Below are 21,931 nucleotides of genomic sequence, written 5' to 3' on the forward strand. Positions count from 1 at the left end.
TCCAATACGAAAAGATTCTGGACCGACCGGGAATCGAACCCAGACACCTTCAGCATGGCTTTGCTTTGTAGCCGCGGACTCTAACCACTCGGCTAAGGAAGGCCATGCTTAGGTGAGATTTCATCCCACGACTCTTGTATGCCAGTAGTGCGCTTTTCGTACCAAGCTACTGAGCAACTTTATGAAACAACCTTGTTGCATGCTGTACCAATATGAACTAGCTGTTGTAAATTACAACTTGTAATACCAGTAAGAAAGCTCTGCAGAGGATTGAAAATGGCTCTGAAGCTCTCTCCCCTGGTATATTACTAATAATTCATGTAGAATATCTTTTGTTTAAAAACTGGAACAAATTATGTTTCATTATTATTTTTGTTGAAAATTGTTTAATTGCAGCTTGCCACAATAAGTGATTTATATATTTAGGTTAGGTTAGGTTGAGATTACTAAAAAGCCTTTTTTCAAAAGGCAGTTGAATTGAGTTCACCTATGATACTTCTGGAATGCTAAAGCAAATGAATTGTAGTATGTTGTTAACAGCATATACAAATTTGCCTAATTTGGTTTTACCGAATTAGGATGATAGTGTTGTCTAACACAGGAAACAGAAAAAAAAGAAATAAATGTAATGTATGTAATGATACTTAAGAAGGAATAGAAAAAATATTTCGATTTAAACTAAAGAGTTCCACTATTATCCGAATGGAGTGCAATGACGGGTTGATACTGCATTTGAAATTCAGCAAACTGTGTTGAAACTGCATGAAAGCATCAAACTGCATTTGAAATTCAAGCAAACGATAATGGCTATAACAAATAATATTTCATGTGCAAAACAGGACAATTCGCACAACTTTGTAATCAATCACCACACATTTCCCACCGGAAACCGAACGCGATAGAGAAAATTGTAAACATCGCCGAATCTCAGCTGAGCTGAGAGTTATCATTTTTGTGCTCCTCGTGCACATCACATACGGCACCGCTGCCGGACGGAATCCCTCGCCTCGGGTTCCCCCACACACATGGAGCTGCACGAGCGAGTTTTACAAACACAGCAATTCCATTTTTCATCATTCGTCTCGCATGTAAACATTGTTCTCGGAATTGCCGGCGTGGCGATTATCCATCCACCGAACAGTTGGATGGATGGGCAGCCGTTAATTTTATTACATTCGCACGCTTGCCAAGCCCAGCCTTCCCTTTTCTTCGGTGCCGGCGACCAGTAAGGGTATGCGGTATAGCGAATGATTCCTTCAAATATCGCTTGAAACAAAATACCATGGAATTTTATGAAATAGTATGGGTTTCAAATTTTGTTTTCCTGTTTCGTATCGTTTCGTCAAATTGAAAAAAAAAAAACTTTCTGAAACTTTTCGGAAACAAACGAAAAAAAAAAGGTTTTGATATATCGTCGTTGACACGTTTATTTCAGACTCACGGTTTCGCGCGTGTTTTCGTCGCCGGAATTTTTTTTTCCTGTTTCGGAGCGTCTTGTAGGGTAGTGCTTCGTGAAGCCCAAGCAGGACAGTTCGGTTTTGCGTCGTCCGATAGATTTTGCTCACGGTTTCGCGCGTGTTTTCGTCGCCAAAGAATTTTTTTTTCCTGTTTTGGAGCGTCTTGCTGGGTAGGTATTTGGGAAGGCACAAGCAAGACGGTTTGTTTTCGGGACGCCAAGAAGTTTTGCTGTCAGTGTCAATTTTGTGTTCAGTCGAGGATGGATTACCAACTGGTGAGTTCATTTCATGCTTGTGATAACACATTTTTTCTTGAAAGTGTAACTTTTATGTAATATTAAAACAAACTTTGTATGGTTCGTCACTATAAGTGTCGGCATTATGCTTTTTTCTTATACAATTTCAATATACATATATTTTTCTCTTTTTGACATTATTAAAAATTATCTTTTGAATTGTTCGACATTATGAATGTTGACGTATTTTTTAAAACTTCTACTATATCGAGACAAAATGCACAGTAATACTCATATGTAATTTTCAAACAAACTATGTATAGTTCGTCACTACAAGTGTCGGCATTATTCCTGTTTCATATAATTTAAAATACATACATGTAATTTTCAGTTTTCGTCATTAATAAAAACATTTTTTGAATTGTTCGACATTATAGATGTTGACGTATTTTATAAAGCTTCTGCCAAAAACTTCTCGAGACAAAAATATAAAACTAGCTTTAAATATAAGTCGTATATTTCCCCCTTGTCCATGGATCGCATCATCGACTAGAGGTGACTCCCAGATCTTTTCCTCCCTCACTAATAAACACCCTTCCCGTGGTGATTGTGGAGATGCAGAGGTATTCTCGGTCTCTAGAAGCTACAATCATTACACCCTAACATTCCTCCCCATCCCAACTGACTGTAAGGACTTGGCCGGCGCCGTTATTGATCAATAATATTAGATCTGCTAAAATTGCACTTCGAGAGTAAGCGGAAACTCCCATCCCTTATTCATTTGGATCGTAGTGCAATTCTTACCAGTTCCGATCAATCACGGAGTAGCAACCATTGACATGTACAGTCAGTCTATGCTATGCAATGCTATGCTATCGTCGTTGACACGTTCATTTCACAGATGATTGTCTGCTTCAGGTAAGAGGCTCCAAGAGCATGGGACTTGCCAAAGTTTCCTGAGTTTTCAAGCTCCCAGAAGTCCCAAAAAAATTATAGTGTTTCCTAAAATAATTTATGAAAATTCCCCAAAAAATACAAAGGTACATCAAAATATTTTCAAAAGGATCCTACTGGTTCCCCACATTTCAAAGTGACTTTCTGCAGTCTCCCTATGCGTCGAAAGAAGTTGCCATCATTAAATCGATGTCCCTGAGGACGTTAGCAAGCAGGAGAAAAAAGAAGTTTGCCAAAAAATATATGGTATGGCAAGCAATTTGCTCGTGTGAAACTCGTGCGCACCCCATTCGTGACAACTGGAACGGTCAATAGGCAGGTGTACCTAAAGGAATGCCTCCAAAAGCGTCTACTGCCTCTTCTGAGGTCACACGATGGTCCTACGATTTTCTGGTTGTATTTGGCCTCGTGCCATACCCGAAAGAGGTTTTGGAGTGGTACAAGGCTAATGAGGTCAATTTCGTGCCGAAGCATCTCAACCCCCCCCCCCCCCAACGGAACTGCGATACATTGAAAAGTACTGGGCCATCATGAAGCATGCACTTCGGAAGCATCCTAAGGAAGTGAAATCCGAGGAAGATGTGAAGAAAAAATGGACTGCCACGCAAAAAAAGTTGATCCAAGTGTTGCGTAGGACCTTATGAGTAGTGTAAAAGGAAAAATTCGTGCATTTGGATACGGAATTGAAATTGAATAAAACGAACATGGGAAAATATTCATAACATGTTTTGTTCTACTCCCTGAAGTTTTGAAGATGATTGATTGAACGAGCGAATTTTGCCAAATATTTGTGTGTGACGCAATTTGATTTCGTACACTCTTTAGGTGGGAGCTCTGAAGTTTGATTGGATTTTCTTTGAAAAACCTCTGAAAACTCTGAAGTTACTTGACACTTTTGACCGGTTTATAATTTTTCATATTTTTAATGATTCATTTGTTGAGCTGTTCTCGAAAATCCGTTTTGGAATTCATTGGAAATCCTAGAGAATGCTTTACAAACCCATGAAAACGTAACCTTAGGTTTTCCGTAGTGAACATTGTAAATCAATTAGATAGAATACCCAAAAAATTGTTCAACAAGCTCAATTTGCTTGGTTCAATTTTTAAAAATAAAATGGTTTATGAAATCCGTATTGCTTCGTAATTAAAGATTCAAGTGTATAATTTGTTTAGACCATGTATGTTATACACTTCATCAAGTCCGTGTAATTTAACCCAAAAGACAAGACAATTTTAGACGATGTATAGTTTTGTTTCCGATTCAATGCATGCAATACCAAAGTGGAGTTTTAGTTGATTCCGCATATCTCCTAGTGAAGAAAACAAAAGTATGCTGGTCATTAAGTTGAAATCCAAACAAATAATGTTAAGGTCTAGCAACTAGTAATCGATATGGCTGGGGAACAGGCTATCGAGAAATCGGGTTTAGGATATTTGGTCATCCAAACATCAAGTCGAAAGTACATTTAGTCGAATGGAAAGTTAGTTTCAGAAGATTTCGTCAAATGACGTTTGGTCGAACAGATATTTTATCATTTTGAAATGGTCTATTGAAAGATCATCTGATTTGAGTGCTCGGGATTCTTAATTTTTAAATTCCGGATCCAGGATCTCGAAGGGAAATCACATAAAATGTTTCAATATTTGCTTTGAAATCACATAAGGACTGTTCATTTTATAAAGTGGACACTTTGTTTATTGTATATCTTTTTTATTTATTGATAAAATCGTAATCGGTTTTCTGTGTATCGTTGACCTATTATTCTAAAATTCCATGAAAATATAAAATCTTTGAAAATGCTTTTGGTTGAAGAGCTAAATAGTTTTTCCAAAAACTCTTAAAAAAAGCTGTCCGTCAAAGTTTAACATTATTTTTCGCAAAACAAAAATCCTTATTTTTATGAACAAATTGTATGTTTGTATCCTTTACTATTCTACTAAAGGTAAAGCTTTAAAAATATCAATTATATTCCACCATTCTATGACATTAGGTAACTTTAGTGATTTACCCATTTATGGCCAAATTTGCTGATACACCATCCTTTCACTCCCAGCTAAAGAGAAAAGTAAAAAGCGTGTTCAAAACTAGTTTGGATTACTAAAGAAACTATATTAGTATAAACGAAAGCTAAATCGTGAGATTAAACTACAGTCTTAAGTATATATTTTACTGTTTATGGTAGTTTTACTAAAAAGTCTCATACTTTTAAAATCATGTACGCATATTTATCGATCTACAGCAAATTGTAAACAGTTTTCTCCGAATTTTTCAATTGGTAATCTCAGAATAACATATTATGAAAATAATATGTGGAAAATAAAATCGATTTTATTACAGCAGTGTTGCCAATTTTATGATTGTCAATGTACTTTGATAGGTCTTCTAAGAATAAAACAATTGTGTTTCTGTTGTGCTTTGAATGTGACGTGGGGACTTACTAAGTAATTCTATGAAGGCGTAAGTTATTTTTCATATTAATACTATATAAGGACTTCCGTCAGGACGTACTTTTACACAAAAAATTCTACTCATATCAATTCCCATCAAATTTAAAAAAAAATTTCTTGAAAAATAAACGGGAAAATTGATTTTATTATATCTGTAAAATTGTTGCTCCAAAAATAACTTGATTTTTCCATCAGGCTTCTGATTGATGATGCTTTCGAAGAACAAGCCTTTTTTGAAAATAGAAAATATAAATTATCGAATTTTCCAGCCAATTTCTTACAATCATTGATTTTGATAACCTCAAAAACTCGACCGATCTAATCGTTGTTCCATATTCGTGTGAAATTTAATTATTTTGGAGAATTTTTATTATCACAACATTGTACAATACTAGTTGAACGATGTGCAAAAAACCGATTGAAATTTCATTGATTAATAAGAAAGATACAGCATGCACAAGGTGTCCACTTTATAAAATGAACAGTCCTTAAAACTCCAACTTTTGAGGTTTATTTTGATGAGTATTTTCAAAGTATATCTATGAAATTTGAGAATATCAAACTGCCTTAGTCGCCTTTCTAATAGCTTGATGAGTTAAATTAATGATGATTAATGATCCATGATTTTCATGAGCTGCTCCGAATTCGAATCAAAGTGTCTTGAATTCTTTATTTGAAACTATTCAAGTAGCGGAAGCAAAGTCTTTACCCACCATTCGAAATTTCAGTGTTTTCAAAGCATACTATGGTTGAGAAATCACACAGAATGATTTATTTTTTTCTAAGTTGAGTTATACTTCATTGCGGCCTTAGTTGTCCGTAGTATCAATAAATAACGTAACCAAACAGGAAAATTGTGCTTATTCATATCTGGTGAGGTAAGACGAGTTAACCGAACTGACAAACGTCGGCTTGCCCTTATTTGAAATCAACTCGTCTAGACACGTAGAAACAGCCAGAATACAAAAACGTCAATAATACCCATGAATGAAAATCTCAAAGAAATGTCTTACGTAAATAATGGACAGCGCCTTAGTAGCGTACACAAAAACTAAGAAATATTTTATAACGCCGCTGTAATAACAAAGTTATACCAAACATAAATTGCAAAACAAGAATTATAACAACCAGATTTACCCTAAGAGCCCATTTAGTTATTATTTTGTAATCAGAGACGAATTCCACGTCAAATCGGGCCATTCACAAAACTCGACCATCTTCGATTTACAAAAAAATTTGCACGTGTTTTCAGTATTGTAGAATAAGTATTTTGCATATAAAAATCGATAAGTTTGACTCAATGATAACTTCAAAAAATGACCTAAGAGTTTATGCATGCAATTAATTTGAAAAAAAAAAAAAAATTACTCCGAAACAGTTGATTTAAGAGAAAAATGAACCGTTTGGGCTACAAGAAAAAAATATGTACTGAAATATGTTGATTTTTTCACGAAAAAGTCAAAAATAAAACTTTAGTTTTATATGGCACTAGAACCCAATTTTTCATATTTTTACCATAGAACAGGAAACAGATGTTTGGGACAAAGTTTCATGATAGGGAAATTAAAATGTGAAAGGTTTTTAAGAACAACTTTTGGTGGATTTTCAAAATTTTATATACATATATATCATTGATTCCCGCAGTGGGCGAATTCGCCCCCCTGGGGGCGATTTCCGGGACCAAGGGGGCAAAAATGTGTAAAACAGAATTTGGGAGGCGAAAAATCCAGTAAGGGGGGCGAAAATGCTAGTAAAGGTTCAATTACAAAATTACTCATAACGTTTGAAAGACACACGAGTGTCACATATAAATTTTACTAATGCTTATATACGATAATCGATTCCAAGTCTAACTATTCCCAATACTATTTTACCTTAGATCGTTTATACGTCTGAATATGGTCATTTAAAATTATTATAGATAACACTTGATGATTGTCAAAACAAAATAGTTGTGTTATGCATTTCGGTTTTTTTCTCATATGATGTTAGTTTTAAGTATTTAAAACACTCAATTTATATAAATAAAAATGAAAAAAATATTTGTACGTTAGCTTGAGAACGGGTCATTGGATTCGAAAAAAATATCGTTCAGGACTCTGACGAACTCGTGCGAAGAAAAAGTTTAAGAAAATCTCCAAAACAGTCGGAAAACGGAAGAAAACTAATCTATCATTTTGTATGGTAGATTGCATGACATTTTTCAACAATAAACTTGATGGCAAGACGAAGTTTCCGGGACCACTAGTATTTAATATAACCAGATTTTTTCTACGGAAGAACTTTAATATTAGGCAGCTCATATTTCTAATGTTAGCATATAGTTTTCACAGAAAAAAATCTTCAGTACCCATTTTGATATTATGGTTTCACGCATTTTTACCATTCTTACTTCTTATGATACAATTTGTTTAATATACAAAACTCTGAAAATTTGGCTGGCAAGACTCGGGTTCCTTCGTTAAATTATAATTTTATTTTAAAGATATGCGAGTTGAGGACAAATTTTGAAGTGTAAGTTGGAAAAGTTTGGGAAACACTGATATATATGATACAATGAGAATTTTGAAATTATTCCCAGTTATAATGATTATCATGATCACTTCTCCAAAAGTAGCCATTTTCAAATTATATCACATTCAATACAAAACATATTATGAATATAATAAAATAGGTCGTTTCATTATTTATTCGCTACTCTCTATAAAAACAATGTTTTCGAGAGTATAGCCCATATTTTTTCCACTTACTTATTTTTGTTGATGGATAATCGCGCATAACTAATGGTAATGGCCTACTTATTTATTAGTTAATAAATATTTTTTTTGCATTAAACTTGACACAATTTCAAAATGACTGCTTCGAGAGAAGTGATCATGATAATCATTATGGATTAACATATTTTTTTGATTATAATTGTACCATCAGATAATTTCATCATTTGACAAAAACCCAAAATTTTAAATATCGAACAAAAGGTGTTCTTAAAAAAAAATCTGTATTATGAAACTCTGTCCTAAACATCTGTTGCCTACCAAGATTACATGGAAAAATTGAAAAATATTAAAAATGGGGTTTTCGTGTATTTTAATGTTTATGCTTTATTTTTTGCATTTTTCATGACAAAATAAAACATTCTTCAGTGTATTTTTTTTCTTGTGGTTCTCAAGGTTTACTACAATTTGTTTATAAAACATTTTATTTCTAAAATCAATAGTTTCAAAGTAAGAATTTTTTAAATACATTACATGCAAAAACAAAAGGCAATTTTTAAAATTGATGCTTATATTGAGCTGTTCGGTAATCCAATCCGCATGGTTATTAAATTAATTTACTCATTACGCGTGGTAAAGATGGACAAATTATGGGTGAAATTATGAAAAAAATCCACGTGCTTGGCTGGGATCATTTAACCGAATGCCATTTGGTCGAATGCCGTTTGGCCGAACGCTATTTGGCCGAAGCTGAAATACAAAGATCAGCTTATTATTTAAAAAGGATAAATCATTATTGATATAAAAATAATTAGTTCTTCAGAGTTAATTGAAGAAACAGTCATGACTGAAAGAAGAATATCCAAAATATAAGCTACGGTTCACTCCTCTGCTAGCGGTTATAACTGTCAGTAGAGGTTTTTCGCATTGCGTTTGTAGTCAGTTTTTGACAGCAGCTAAACGGTTTAAGACTTATTCGTCCTTCTGCAAGATCTGTTTGGTTCGATCTCTCAAGAATCGTACTAAGTAAATTATTTCGCAATTCTTTTACCTTGAACTTATACCCTCTGTTTCACCGTTAGCATAATGCAGGAATACAAATGATTCTATTCTGTTGCTTGCACCTATGAGAGACGGAATCAGGATCAATCGTGTTCGGTTTCGCGTAGTGCAGTACCGTAAACTGGGGGGAAGTTGATCACTTTTGAGCGATTCTGTGCTATAATTCCTAGTGGGATGCATTTATTATCATCCAAATATTTTTAAAACCTGTACTGGTTGAATTTTTAACGAATTATATAAATTAAATTTTGACGAATTATTATCGTAATAACAAAAACAATTTTTGGAGATCAAAAAGTGGTGTTTTGTATTCCGGGGTGAAGTTGATCAATTACTGCGATAGGTTTCCTAAAATAAAGAAGTATGCTATTCACTAAATTTGGGGTCTCTGAATCTGAATCAAGACTTAAAAATCTTACAACTTATTGATTAATCGGGTAATTTTTTAATTGAAAGTTGTGAATTACAGATTACACCACATTAAACGCCTAAAGGTAGGCAATTTTCTTTGAAATCAGCAACCCTCTTGCAAAAAGATATTTTTTTCTCTAAAAAAAAGAATTTGAATCCTCAATACAAATTTGAAACTGGGTACACAAAACATATCTGGAATGTATGAAACAGTTTATCAAAACTGTAGCTTTGTATAGCCGTGGAAAAAGTCGATTGTTTGGAGAAGAACCCTTCAACAGTTCATGAAAAATTTCCTAAGAAATCTGTTTTTCCATGAAATAATTATCTTCAATGCCAAACCGAATTTATGAAAATCAAGAGTAGCTATCAGGTAATGCCACAACTCAGATATTGTGATAATTGTAATCGTGTCATAGATCTTATAACAGTCTATACATGTGGGTACGGGAATGATCAACTTCTCCCCGCTGATCAACTACACCCCGAATTACGGTACCAAAAAGTATCGCGAAATGCATGATTCATCAGTTTTCTTGTCGGCTTGATTTTTTTTCATCCTCCGTTTTTTTTTTTGATAAGTGCGTTTTAGACAGTCAGTTGTTTGTATCATTTTGTTATATTACTTTTTATTTATTTTTCTTTTTTTTATTAGTTTTAGCCATCCAATTTTGTTGTTCCCACGGGGGCTGTTTCCATCTCTTGTTCCGTCAATGAATACCTACTCGGTCGCTTATCGCGGAGTTGGCCATGCAAAGTGGCATTTTTTCCGGGCTGTTCGGTTTATGCGTTGTGGACGGTTTTTTTTTTCGGCCGCTCGGTTTGTGCGATTTGAACAGCATTTTATCATATTTTTTTTTATAAATTTGATGACCCTGGAGAGATCTATTCTGGTTTTTACCAAGCAGAATGTCACAACCGTCGGACGCGCGACTATCTGTCTTATTTACGGGAAACAATATTGTTCATCCTGTAAATAACGCCTTGTTTCATTCTTTTAATTACCGGCATTCAAAAGATTAAATTAAAAACAATTAAACATCAAATGCACTGCGTTTATCGCCAGCTTTTCAGGCGAATCCTGACCTAATACCTTACCTAACCCAAAACTCCGTAGTACTTATGAGGGCGTCGCTGAGTCGGTGGCCTCTCATTAAGTAAGTGCTACATCAACATTTCCTTTCCAAGTTACGATAAAGATGGGCGTGGCCAGGAATAGCAATATTCATGGTTTTGGTATTCTTGGTTGTAGAATAGATCAAGGTTAACTCCCAAGCTTTGTTCCTGGAAGCATTCTAGAAGAGACTATCAAAGAAAATACCTTGTGGCCTTATGGGCTTCGTGGCCGTGCGGTTAGTGTTGCCAAGCATTTAGTTGCATCGTGTCACTTTAAAAGAACTCTTGAGTCCTTTCGTTTCGTTTCGTCATGCTTTAAAATCTGTGTATTGTATTGTTTCGTTTTCGATATGAAAAAGTTGATGTCGCGTACCCTTAGCGCCGATTGTAGTGCGGTGCCCTGGTGCCGTATAGTGAAGATGTGACGTGTTATCAACTGGTAATTATCATTTGCCTACGTACAGGGACAGCATTGACGGACAAACGACGATCTGACGACGACGGCGACAACGATCAAGTCGCTCCTTACTTTGCCTCATCAAACTTTCAAATGCTCGCGAAAATTTCTTACTCGTGTTATTAAGTTACTTACTTGCTTGTTCTTGCTGTGCGTTTCGTTGTTTTCGCTTTGTTTTTGTCTACTCGCCGGTCGTTATTCTACTGCTGTTGTGTATGTTGCTTTTTTCTCTGTTTTTTTTTCGTTGAGGTAATTATTTATACAACTGATATGACCGGACTGGAAATGAATTAATCGTCTTTTCACCACGTTGTTGCCGTTGTCTTCTTCGGATGTTTGAATTAATGAATTCACGTTGAATAATTGAACCACACGAGACTCTATCAGTACTGCCTTTTTCCCCCGAACTGGACAATTTTTTACAGTTGAATAATCGTGCATTAATAATTCTTCTTCATTCACTACATTAATCACAACACAAAATCACTCGTCCTAGTGCATTATTGATAGGGTCGTATGAAAATTGATTCCAGTGGAATTAAACAGCATTAAAAATCGAACACGCGCACTGACACTATTCGAGCACCTTCTCAAATTTTGTCACTGAGGTTTTGCGTTTTGAGATTCAATCAAACTGAACAACCGAGCACAACATTTAGATGACGACGACGGCGACGTAAAATGATGCGAACCGGACGATGGCCAAGCCGAGACTACAACACGCCTAGTGACCAATCGTGCGCCAATGGCTCGCGAGCGATTCGCGATTTGTTTCGATCGAACCGATCGATGGACGGATCTCTCACTCTCTCGCTCAGTCGGCAGCCGCTCACGCTCGCCGAATCTATTGTGATGCGCTTTCCGTGCTTTGTGATTCGTTGGATCTTGTGATGGAGCTTTTGTGTGAATCAGCTCGTCGTGTGGCGATGGTTGTTCATCATTTGGGCAACGAGAGAAAATGAGCGATTATGCTTTGGATTGCCGTTTGATGATATGGTACGATTACGGGAATGTAGGTACGAGAGCGCTCGGTGATTTATGGGAATTCGGTTTTCAGTGCAGCTGTAATGGAAAAAGAAAATTGAAGAATGTGAGATGTTGCAATATTGTTGCGTGGAATTTCATAAAAGGATAATCTTGTTTGGAATGTATTTATAATAAGAAAAGTAATGAAGATTGGCAACATTGAACATGAGATAAATTATCGATGAGCAAGTCCTGCTCAGTTTGTATTTGAGAATGACATTTTCAGAATGGCTTCTTCATAGAAAATAAAACTGCACATGTACTACACACACACACTTCTCTTAGCCTATCGAAACTCGGTTTTGTTTTTTTTTTTCAACTTAAAAAAATGCACTAAACCGTTTACAAGCGATAAGAACTGTAGGGCTTTTGAGAAATAAAATAAGGTTCTTGGTTCATCAAACACTACCTTCTTGGGGGTGACCCATTTTGCATAAAGACGTTTCGCATAAGGACATTTCGCATACGGACGTTTGGCATAATGGACGTTTTGCATAAATCATCAGGTAGCATTTTAAAGAAGGCATATAATTATTTTTATGCCAAACGTCCATTATGCGAATCGTCCTTATGCGAAACGTCTTTATGCGAAACGTCCCTCCCCCTACCTTCTTGATCCAAGAATTATAGGACCTGTGGGTTTTCAGACAATCTCTAGATTTGACAATATTTAAATTCCTTTCAAAACAACAGGTATCGTTCCCCACTAATTCGTCCCATTGATGCTACAACTAGATAACTCGAAATTTGAAATTTTTGACTTCAATATGCCAAAACATTTTTCTTAATTAGACCTGTAAAATACCTACAGCTCATAAGCGTGTGATTCAAAATACACAAGTTAAAGTTTATTTTTGAACCATATCCTCTGCGATTGACCGTCACCTTGTAAAACGGTTTTATTTTCAAAGTTGCACATCCCACAATTTTGATTTTCGAGTTATCTAGTTGTAGCATTAAGGGGACAAATTGATCATTAAAATAACGAAAACGGCCGCTATGAAATGCATAGATAGCGCCACCGTAATCTTGAGTGTTTGACAGAACAGCAATGCTGTCACAATGGTAAATCCCATATATAGGGTGGTGCCGCCTTTTTGATGCGGTGAGTGCCGAATGAGTGACATTCAGCGATCAATTGGGATATTTGTTGACGAATACCCAAATTACCAATTAGCACTTTAATTCTCCCTGCGTGCTAATTTAGTGCTATTATACAGCTGATATGCTCTATATTAGTCTTATAATAGCCCTATAAGCCCAAAAAGACAAATTAGCGCCAGTGGGCCAGTGATTACTTGGGTAGGCATGTGTCAAATAAAGAATTATTATCTGACCATCGCTACAACTTATTTATACAGCTGTTTGATACCACCTGTTTGAATTGTTTATAAAACCCTATAAAAAAACATAAACTCCCTGAGGAAGGCTCCAACCACGAGCCGAAACATTGAAAGTTAAATAACTATCCTGCTTTCACTACGTTTGATCGAAAAAGCCACAAAAGAGGGTCTTATTAATACACTTGGATCACAGACGAACACACGTAACACTCAAATTAGTTTCATCGTACAGCAGAATAGCACCCAATTCTACTATTTGGTAGTTAGCCGACGGGCCAAACGTGACGCTTTTATCGCATTTTTGTTCGGGTTTGATGTTTGCGCACTACCGCCACCTAGTTTCGGGTTAGCCAAACATAGTGTTTTTAGCATTGGGTGTTAACGTTCGCGAGACTATGTTATGAAATGGTAATTGTCCTAGCTGTTACGTCTGTGTGTCTGCGCTTGGATATTACTTCGCAAACTTTTCAGGAATTCCCGGTCAAACTGGGAACTCTTCATTGATTTTGTTGCGATCTTTCTTTTTTTTTTTTGGATTCTTTTCGTCTATTGAAAATCTATGTGGCTTATATAGAGCTGATTGATACTACAAACGCTGATAAATACGTAACTTTGGATAATATTTCAAAAGGTTCAAAACTCATACTCATAGATTTTTTATTTTTAAAGAAATAGTTGTAACGAGAAACTAACATCATTATGCTAATTTGGTGTGTCGGATAAGCTTAGGACAAAGTTAAAGAACAAATGTATTGAGGTTTCCATATTGTCAAGGCAATTTTATTTCAAGATTGCTTCGTTGCCCGACAAAAAGAGTTCAACTTGTTTTGTTGTTTGCATTGAACATGTTGATGACAAAGTTAGAAGTAGCTTGCGGCTGCTCCGTCGATGATGATTTATAAGCTTTCAAAATTAAGGGTTTTTTTTTGAAAAAAAGTTTTGTTTATGCTTACATTTTTTAACTTTTCGAAACAATGATGTGCATGATTTTGGATAACACTACAAAAGATTCATACCTCACATGAGTCCCGAAAATGGAAAAGCAAGTGCAGAATATTCCTAGGAAATTATCTACTTTTGATCGTATTCCGCGAATCGAGATGTTTTTATTTTTTTAAATTAGTCAAGAGAAATTGCAAGAGTTTGGTTTTCGTATTCGACTTCAGGGGTCACGAATTTAGTTTCTACAGTTGTATTAATGATATCCCAAAACAGCTCAAGCAAAACAATCATTAAAATCATTTTTAAACAATTGAAGACTTGTTTTTTAAGGAAACTAAATATAATATATAGTAACGAGAAATAGTTGCCAATACCTGTTTGGAAAATGAGAAACTCACAACTTTAGCATATTCGAATGATTTTCTTTTGAAATATCCAAAAACCTAATCAATGTTTGCCCAGTACCCGGTATCAAAATTTTTCAATTTTCAACGGAAATACTAGTCGATGTTCTTCTAAATTGATAATTGTTAGTATTTTCTGTCTATTACGTGTTTAGGTGTTTGTAATAATCGCTATTGAGGTTTTGTATAATTCTGATTTATGTACAAACAGTCTAAAGGCAACGTTGAATGGACAAAAGGTCGAAAATGATTTGCTTGGTGGGAAATTTATCCTTCTTTGAACATCGGTTTTCGACCTTTTGTCCCTCCTTTTTTGTTTTTTTTTACCTCTTGTCCTTTTGACCTTCTGTCTTTCGACCTCTTGTCATAGATTCGATAAATTCTAAATGTTCAACAATTCTCGATTACTTTTTCAAATTGACGTAAGTAACTTTTATACGGTTTTGAGAAAACTAATTGAGAAGAATCACAACCTGTCTTCTAAAACTGTTTTAAAATCAATCATCTTTTTAACATTTTTTCGCCGTGTACATCGCTCAAATTTTGCATACAATCTGATCGCGTTCAAAATCTAGGTAGTTTCTATTATTTTCAACAAAAATAATTATAACAAAATGATAAGCCGTTTCATACAGTTACTTTCGTCGTTTTTCTACCAGTGTAAAATCGGCTCAAGTAGTGTTTTGTTTTGATTCGTGGTTAAGTCACATTGTCTCTCTATACAGCGGGGCGGCGAAAGTAGTGGTTAGGTTGGGAAAGTTGAAAATCTTACTTTCGTCGCTTTGTAAATCCGGAAATTCAACGTTCTAAGAATGATAAATCTTGTTGGGTAGGAGCGGAACTTATGGAATTTCGTCTGCGAAACACGTAGGATCAATAAAGTAAGTTTATTCACTTTTTTGACTTGAGACTACTTGAATAAGTTTTCGAGAATTGACGAAGGAAACTTTTGCACCAATTTATATAAGAAACTCAAAAAAATTTGACAAGTTTGACGTATTTTTGAGATTATTGATTATTAAACGGAAAGAACATAAAGTGCATGATTGATTTGGTTTTAAAGCTAATGAAGCTTGAATTTTCCAAGTTTAGTTCGTCAGCCCACCGTGCCTGCTGTGCTCCTCGCCTTCTTGTACCTGCCATTTTTGCAGAGTTGTTGTCCGGCATTCTTACAACATGTCCCGCCCAACGTATTCTTCTAGCTTTTGCTACTTCCAGGAGGCTAGGTTGGCCATAGAGTGCAGTGAGCTCGTTTTTTATCCTTCGCCACCACACACCGTTTTCCTGTACACCGCCGAAGACCGTCCAAAGCACCCGACGTTCGAAGACTCCGAGTGCTTTCAGGTCCTCCTCCTCTGGGATAATACTTTGTATGCGGCATTTAGAATAGTGACCGCTCGATAGTTCTCACTTTCAAGCTTGTCGCCCTTTTTTTAGATGCCCTGTCTATCGTATAACCCCTTGCTTTCACTCCTCCGGCAGCTGTTCTTTTTCTTCTTTCTGGCGTTACGTCCCAGCACTTCCACAGTTATTAAATGAGAGCTTTCTTCGTGTGTATCGTCTGGCAGGTACGAAGATACTCTGTGCCCAGGGAATCGAGAAAATTTCCTTTACGAAAAGATCCTCGACCAGCAGGATTCGAACCCACGACCCTCAGCATTGTCATGCTGAATAGCTGCGCGTTTACCGCTACGGCTATCTGGGCCCTGTTCTGTCTCCCAGATTCTGAATATCAGCCGATGCAGACAAGCGACCAACTTCTCCGGACCCATCTCAATGAGTTCCGCTGCGATACCATCCTTCCCAGCTGTCTTGTTATTCTTGAGCTGTTGAATGACATCCTTAACTCCCCTCAAATTGGGAACTGGGTGATTGCTATTGTCCAACATTCCGACGTAGTCATTTCTTACGCTGCCTTGAACCTCCGTGCCTGTGCTCTCAGCGCATTTCAAGTGTTCGTCGTAGTGCTGCTTCCACCTTTCGATCATGGCTAACGTCCCCTATGGGAACGGCTTGGCGTGTTGTTCGAATAATACCAAACTGCCAAATAGAAGGAGGTTTTAAATGCCGTAATACTGTTTGGCGATCCAGCAGGTTCTATTGATAGGTGGCTTATATTTGAGGAATCATTACACAGTTGAAGAAAATACGCAGTTTATATGGTCGGGGTTTATATGCTAAACCGCACCAAGTACCAAAACTATTATTTTGAGATATTCAACATTAAAGTCCACTCTTATGCGAATAGATCGCGAATGACTCTTTTCAAAATTTTATCGCTCATAAATGACTAACAGGGTGCAATAAATAAGTCAAGGAAGAATATTCAAGAAAATCATCATAAATTTTCCATGTAATTAGATATGATTTCAAATTAAAAGGCACTTAGTTTACTGTGGCTGAACAAAAATTGAAGAATGTGGTTTTCAGTTCGGTTTGGCTGAATGTGTTTCATGATTTCCAGCAATACAAGAAAATAAAAGAAGACGAATGGTTCGTATCTGGGAGGGAGGCACAGATACTACACACGAAATATGACACAATACTTTTCCAAATTGCAAGATAATTCCCGCTCACTAACGACAATCAAGGCAGGCTTGCGAAGAATTGCTAGCTTTCTTTTGTTGTATACCTTCGATCTTTCTGGAAAAAAAACTTGGGAAAAGGGTTATTGTTTTATGTGCATCCAATTTCAATTTTGATTGAAAAAGCATGAAGAGATGCGTGTTTCAATACTTCATATTCGATCAAATTAAAAGGTGCTATCGTGGCATTGCTTTTGGGTGTGCAGGAATTGATTTTCAAACGATTGTTGTCAACTTTGTTGAAATGCAAAAATATGTTTTGATCAATTACGCGCTTTTCTCATGTTTGTCCATTCTTTAAGATCTGGGCTCACAGTGACAGTTCATGACAGCAGAATCTCGGCTCACTATGACGTACATAAATTTTGAATCGGTTCCTCCCTCCCAGGTTCGTATCATCACCATGCATGTTGCAATGCATGTTACAAATGTTTATGTACTTTGATTGGGAAAGATGTGTAATTTTCCATAGAACTGACCCATAATTTAATGCTGGAGACCTAAGTGAACAATAAATAGGTACAAGGCATCCAAAACGTATTCTATCTGTCTTTCTCTAGGTGGATTATCTATTTTAACAGAAATTATGTTAAATCAAGGTCCAACCGCGCTCAAAGATTCGAAAGAGACAATAATGATGTAGTTAAAAAATGTAACGATCGAAGATAACCATGAATTTGTTCTGCCAGAGCAGTAGAAGCATTAACCTAAGAATGCTAATGTCGCTACTGTTCGTGTTACCAACATCTAGTTTGCCACGCGCTGACAGCTTGAGTACCGGTCCTCAAAGTGTCAAATAAATGTTTAAATCATCCACATGGCATCGAACAAACAATGAAAATATACAGTTAAAAGTGATAATAAACTAATTTAGTTTTGTGAGAACAGCGCTATTAGCGTTCTACTACTAATATTTCTATTGCCAGAGCGCACCAAGTTGCTCGCATTTAGTACACGTTGGCTGAACAAGTTCATGATTCTTTATGTGAAGTGGATACCAGGAATGACACGAAATTCGTCATTCCTGCTGTGCATGTAACCAGTGCTGGGAATGGTAATAGTAGTAGGCTTGACTTTTCGCGAAAATCACGTGGCTCTCCCAGTACAGTAGTTCAAAAACGTGAATCTCATCAAGTAGCCTCTGTTGGGTGCACGAATTTTCTAAATCATGAGTGTCATTGAAGGCTCTAAATGCGGGAAATGCAGCGGGAAATAGAACATTTTTCTACAGTAATTTCGGGTTGCCCTTAGCAACGGGTGTTTTGCAATTTTCAAGGCATTTGCCTACAGCAGCGATTGGCGTCAGTTTCACTGGCTTCGCTGACTGTGATTGGCTTTGTTTGGCTACTGTAGAGTGAGTTTCAGATTTTTTCCCAACCCTGCATGTAACTGCTTGTGCTCTATTGTTTAAAAATAGTCACATAAGCTGACAGTTGATCAATTTTTATGACTGTCTGTTAAGGACAACGAAAAAAAAATATTAATAGGGATTCGAACTCGTGTCCTTCGATTGGTGATTTAGATTGCTATCTCTCGGTTATTTGCTGAATTGAGAGCGAAAAACTTGAGATAACTTGTGCGCACTCTGATCCAATAGGCTTGATGGTGAAAACGTCATTTTCTGAACAGCTAAAGCGCACCAAGTGCTACCAAATTATTCGAACAACATCAAATTTAAATGACTAGTTATTTCATAACTGCTCCTGCATTAATTCATCAACATATTATATAAAAAGCAAAGGCGAGCATTTAGCGCGTGTTAATAGCTTTTGTTTTAACAAAAACACGATTCTTATATAAATGGTACTTGGTGCGGTGTGGCTGAACAAAATTTCAATGAAACACATCAGTACCACCGAAACAATATTTTATTTAACATGGCCGTTCGCTTACACTACATGCTAAAATCCATTGGCGTTGATCCTGTATGTTGTCCGGAATGACCACTTTGCAATGTTTAGGAAGAATTTGAAAAAAAAATGCCGTTTTGAATCAGAAAACTAAATTACCTCCAATCAGAAGCTAAGGTTCATGGTTCGCTCTGGTTGGATACAATTTTAGTTTTACATATCCCGCCAGAGAAAAATTATGAATTTACACAACAAGGGACGGTTCAAATTATACGATATTTGCAATGTGGAAAGGTTATGATAATCTGAATCCTCTTGTGTGAATAACTCATTTCGAAAAAAATGGAGCTTGGTTCGGTTTGGCAGAACCCCGACCATATAAGAATAAATCCATGACTGTGTATAGTTGATCTTGATCCATAATTTGTCATGGTTTTGCTATTACTTACGTTAATGTCTAAGACTAAAGAATTTTTCTCATGTTCGGTCATTCACTGTTAGAAACAATACTTCAATGAGAGTCTGTTGTGAAAAAATGAAGAAGCAAACTGATACAACCGTTTTGCAATAGGTAATTAAATTTTTGTTTCTGGCTGTATAGAAATCTTGAAAATTTATAAAGATTTCTTGAAGACAACTCAATCGATTTTCATGATTTTTTCAGAGAAGCTCCGTATAACCTGACATTGTATAGTCCAGATTTTTTTTGTGATAAAATGGCGGTCAAATGATTTTTATATGGGGAATGTCGGTCCTCCAAGGAATATCTGAATACCTTCAAAACCATATGGCCAATCATCAATATTGACACAATTTCTAAAAATAGAAGAGTTTTTTAATGACTTGTGGGTACAAAAATTTCGAAAAACAAAAGTAAAGGCTGTTTGAATATTTCTTTGTGGAGAAAAAAATAAGCTTCCGGTAGAGGGGTTAACCATTTAGCAATGGAGTGAATCAACATGAATCACTTGAATATAAAGTCTATCAATCATAAATCGCTTGGATATGACGAGGTTCTGACCTGAATTAATTGAACATAATGTGCGTCAGGCATGAATCACTCGCACATGAAGTAAAACATACCTGAATCCTTAGAAGATGCATCAGACCCGAATAACTTGCATATGATTTGATTGTGACCTCAGTGATTATCACTTACAAATGCTAAAGGCTTTCTGAACAACATTCTGGACATTCTATCTTATTAAATCATGAGATTTCATTGCAGTCAACCCTCCATAACTCTATGTTCCATATCTCGAGTCGAGATTCGAGACAAAGAGTTGAAGAACCAGAGTACAATTTGGTCTTCGTAGCAACCTCGGATCTCAGTAACACTGATTACACTGATAGGCAAAATAAAGTGCCCACCTCACCAGTTTTCGAATTTCTCTCATTAATTTGGTTCAAATTAAAGTTAACACACTTAAATCTTTTTTGATATTTTATTTTTGATATTCTTTTAAAGCTGCACTTACGAAATTTTGATAAAAAAAAGAATTTTACTCAAAGAAAAAAAAAATCAATTTGTATTGAAAAAAAAAAATAGTGACAAAATAAAGTGCCCACTTCCTTCTTGGCCCCAGAAAAGATGATTTAAGAAAAATAAAAAGCAATTTAATAGTTAATGTGTCCTCCTTTATCCTTAACGACTTGCTGGAGGCGCTTCGGCATGCTTTTCACCAGGTTTTGTAGGTGTTGTGGTTCTAGTTCTTTCCAGGCGCGTTCCAAGGCCTCAAAATAATTATTTTTGTTGGTAACACCAGTTTTGTCATCCCTGGCATCGAGAATCGCCCACAAATTCACGATCGGGTTGAGGTCGGGGCTTTGTGGAGGGCATTCAGCGGTTTAATCCGACAAGACATTAAGATTATAAATGAGCCTCGTAATGTGATAGCAATGAAATTTCTATCAGAATTATTTTCTGACCATTCACCTAGTATGCGTTAGGAGTTGTACAAAATATCAGCCTCAAATAAGCACTTTTGAGTTCCTAGTAATTTTTAGAAATTTTAGTTTCCCCCCATACTGCCATAAAATGCACATTTGGTATTCCATTTACTCAATGCCTACTTTTGTTGAATATTACAAATATGCAGTTATGGGCAGTGAACAACTTTGCCAAAAACTTGAACATTCTTTCTTATCAAAATTATGAGATAGAGCTCGTATTAAGTTAAAAATATATAAATCAATATTTTATTCGGATGCCCTTGAATTTCTGAACAATTTTGCAGAAGACTCGAACTTTCTATCTCATATGGATTACGAGATAGCACTTGCTTAAAATGCCCAATTGTATATGCTCACTAGTACCACCTAGCGGAAAAATTGCGAATCAAACTATCTGCTTTCCGGATATCATTGATATCGTATATGAATGTTTGACTTTGTATTTCAACTAAAAATATGTTTGGAAATTAGATTTTTGGTAGCGTTTTTAAAAACTGGCCCTTTGTGCAGCTGATATTACGTTATTCATGAGATACGAAGGCGCACCATCTGTGGAAGTCGAGCCTACTATGGGCTTCAAAAAATAGCGATGGTTAAAAATAAATAGTTCTCGCAACAAATGTACCATGTACAAAACACTCATAATTTCGGTAGTCCTCTACGGGTATGAAGCATGGATAATGCTCGAGAAGGACCTGCAAACTCTTGGAGGTTTCGAACATCGGCTTTAACTGTTACATCGAACTATGAAAAATCCGACTCGTTCTGTGTAGCAACCTTTAGCATGATTTCATTTCATCTATACAGGGTAAGTGTACCAGTTATGACCATAGTGATTCCCTATTTCGCCATACGTAATATTTTAAATGCCTTCACATTTTGAAAAGTTTTTTTATGTTTTAGCAGTAAAATATTGGATATATCTTGATATTCGATTTTTCCACGACTTTATTTCAGTCTCTAATTGCTTTGA

The 21,931-nt window shown here is 36.0% G+C and overlaps 1 protein-coding gene across 2 annotated transcripts in view; it reads right to left on the reverse strand.

Moving 5' to 3' along the window:
• LOC5565729 (protein N-terminal asparagine amidohydrolase) overlaps positions 1-21,931 on the reverse strand; it is a 162,367-nt gene that overhangs the window by 73,173 nt on the left and 67,263 nt on the right. For both annotated transcript variants that reach the window (XM_021855323.1, XM_021855324.1), the window contains exon 2: positions 10,991-11,917. The gene's annotated coding sequence lies outside the window, so the exon portion shown is untranslated. The remainder of the gene's footprint in view (positions 1-10,990; positions 11,918-21,931) is intronic.

Source organism: Aedes aegypti, chromosome 3, assembly GCF_002204515.2.
Source record: "Aedes aegypti strain LVP_AGWG chromosome 3, AaegL5.0 Primary Assembly, whole genome shotgun sequence".
Classification (NCBI taxonomy): domain Eukaryota; kingdom Metazoa; phylum Arthropoda; class Insecta; order Diptera; family Culicidae; genus Aedes; species Aedes aegypti.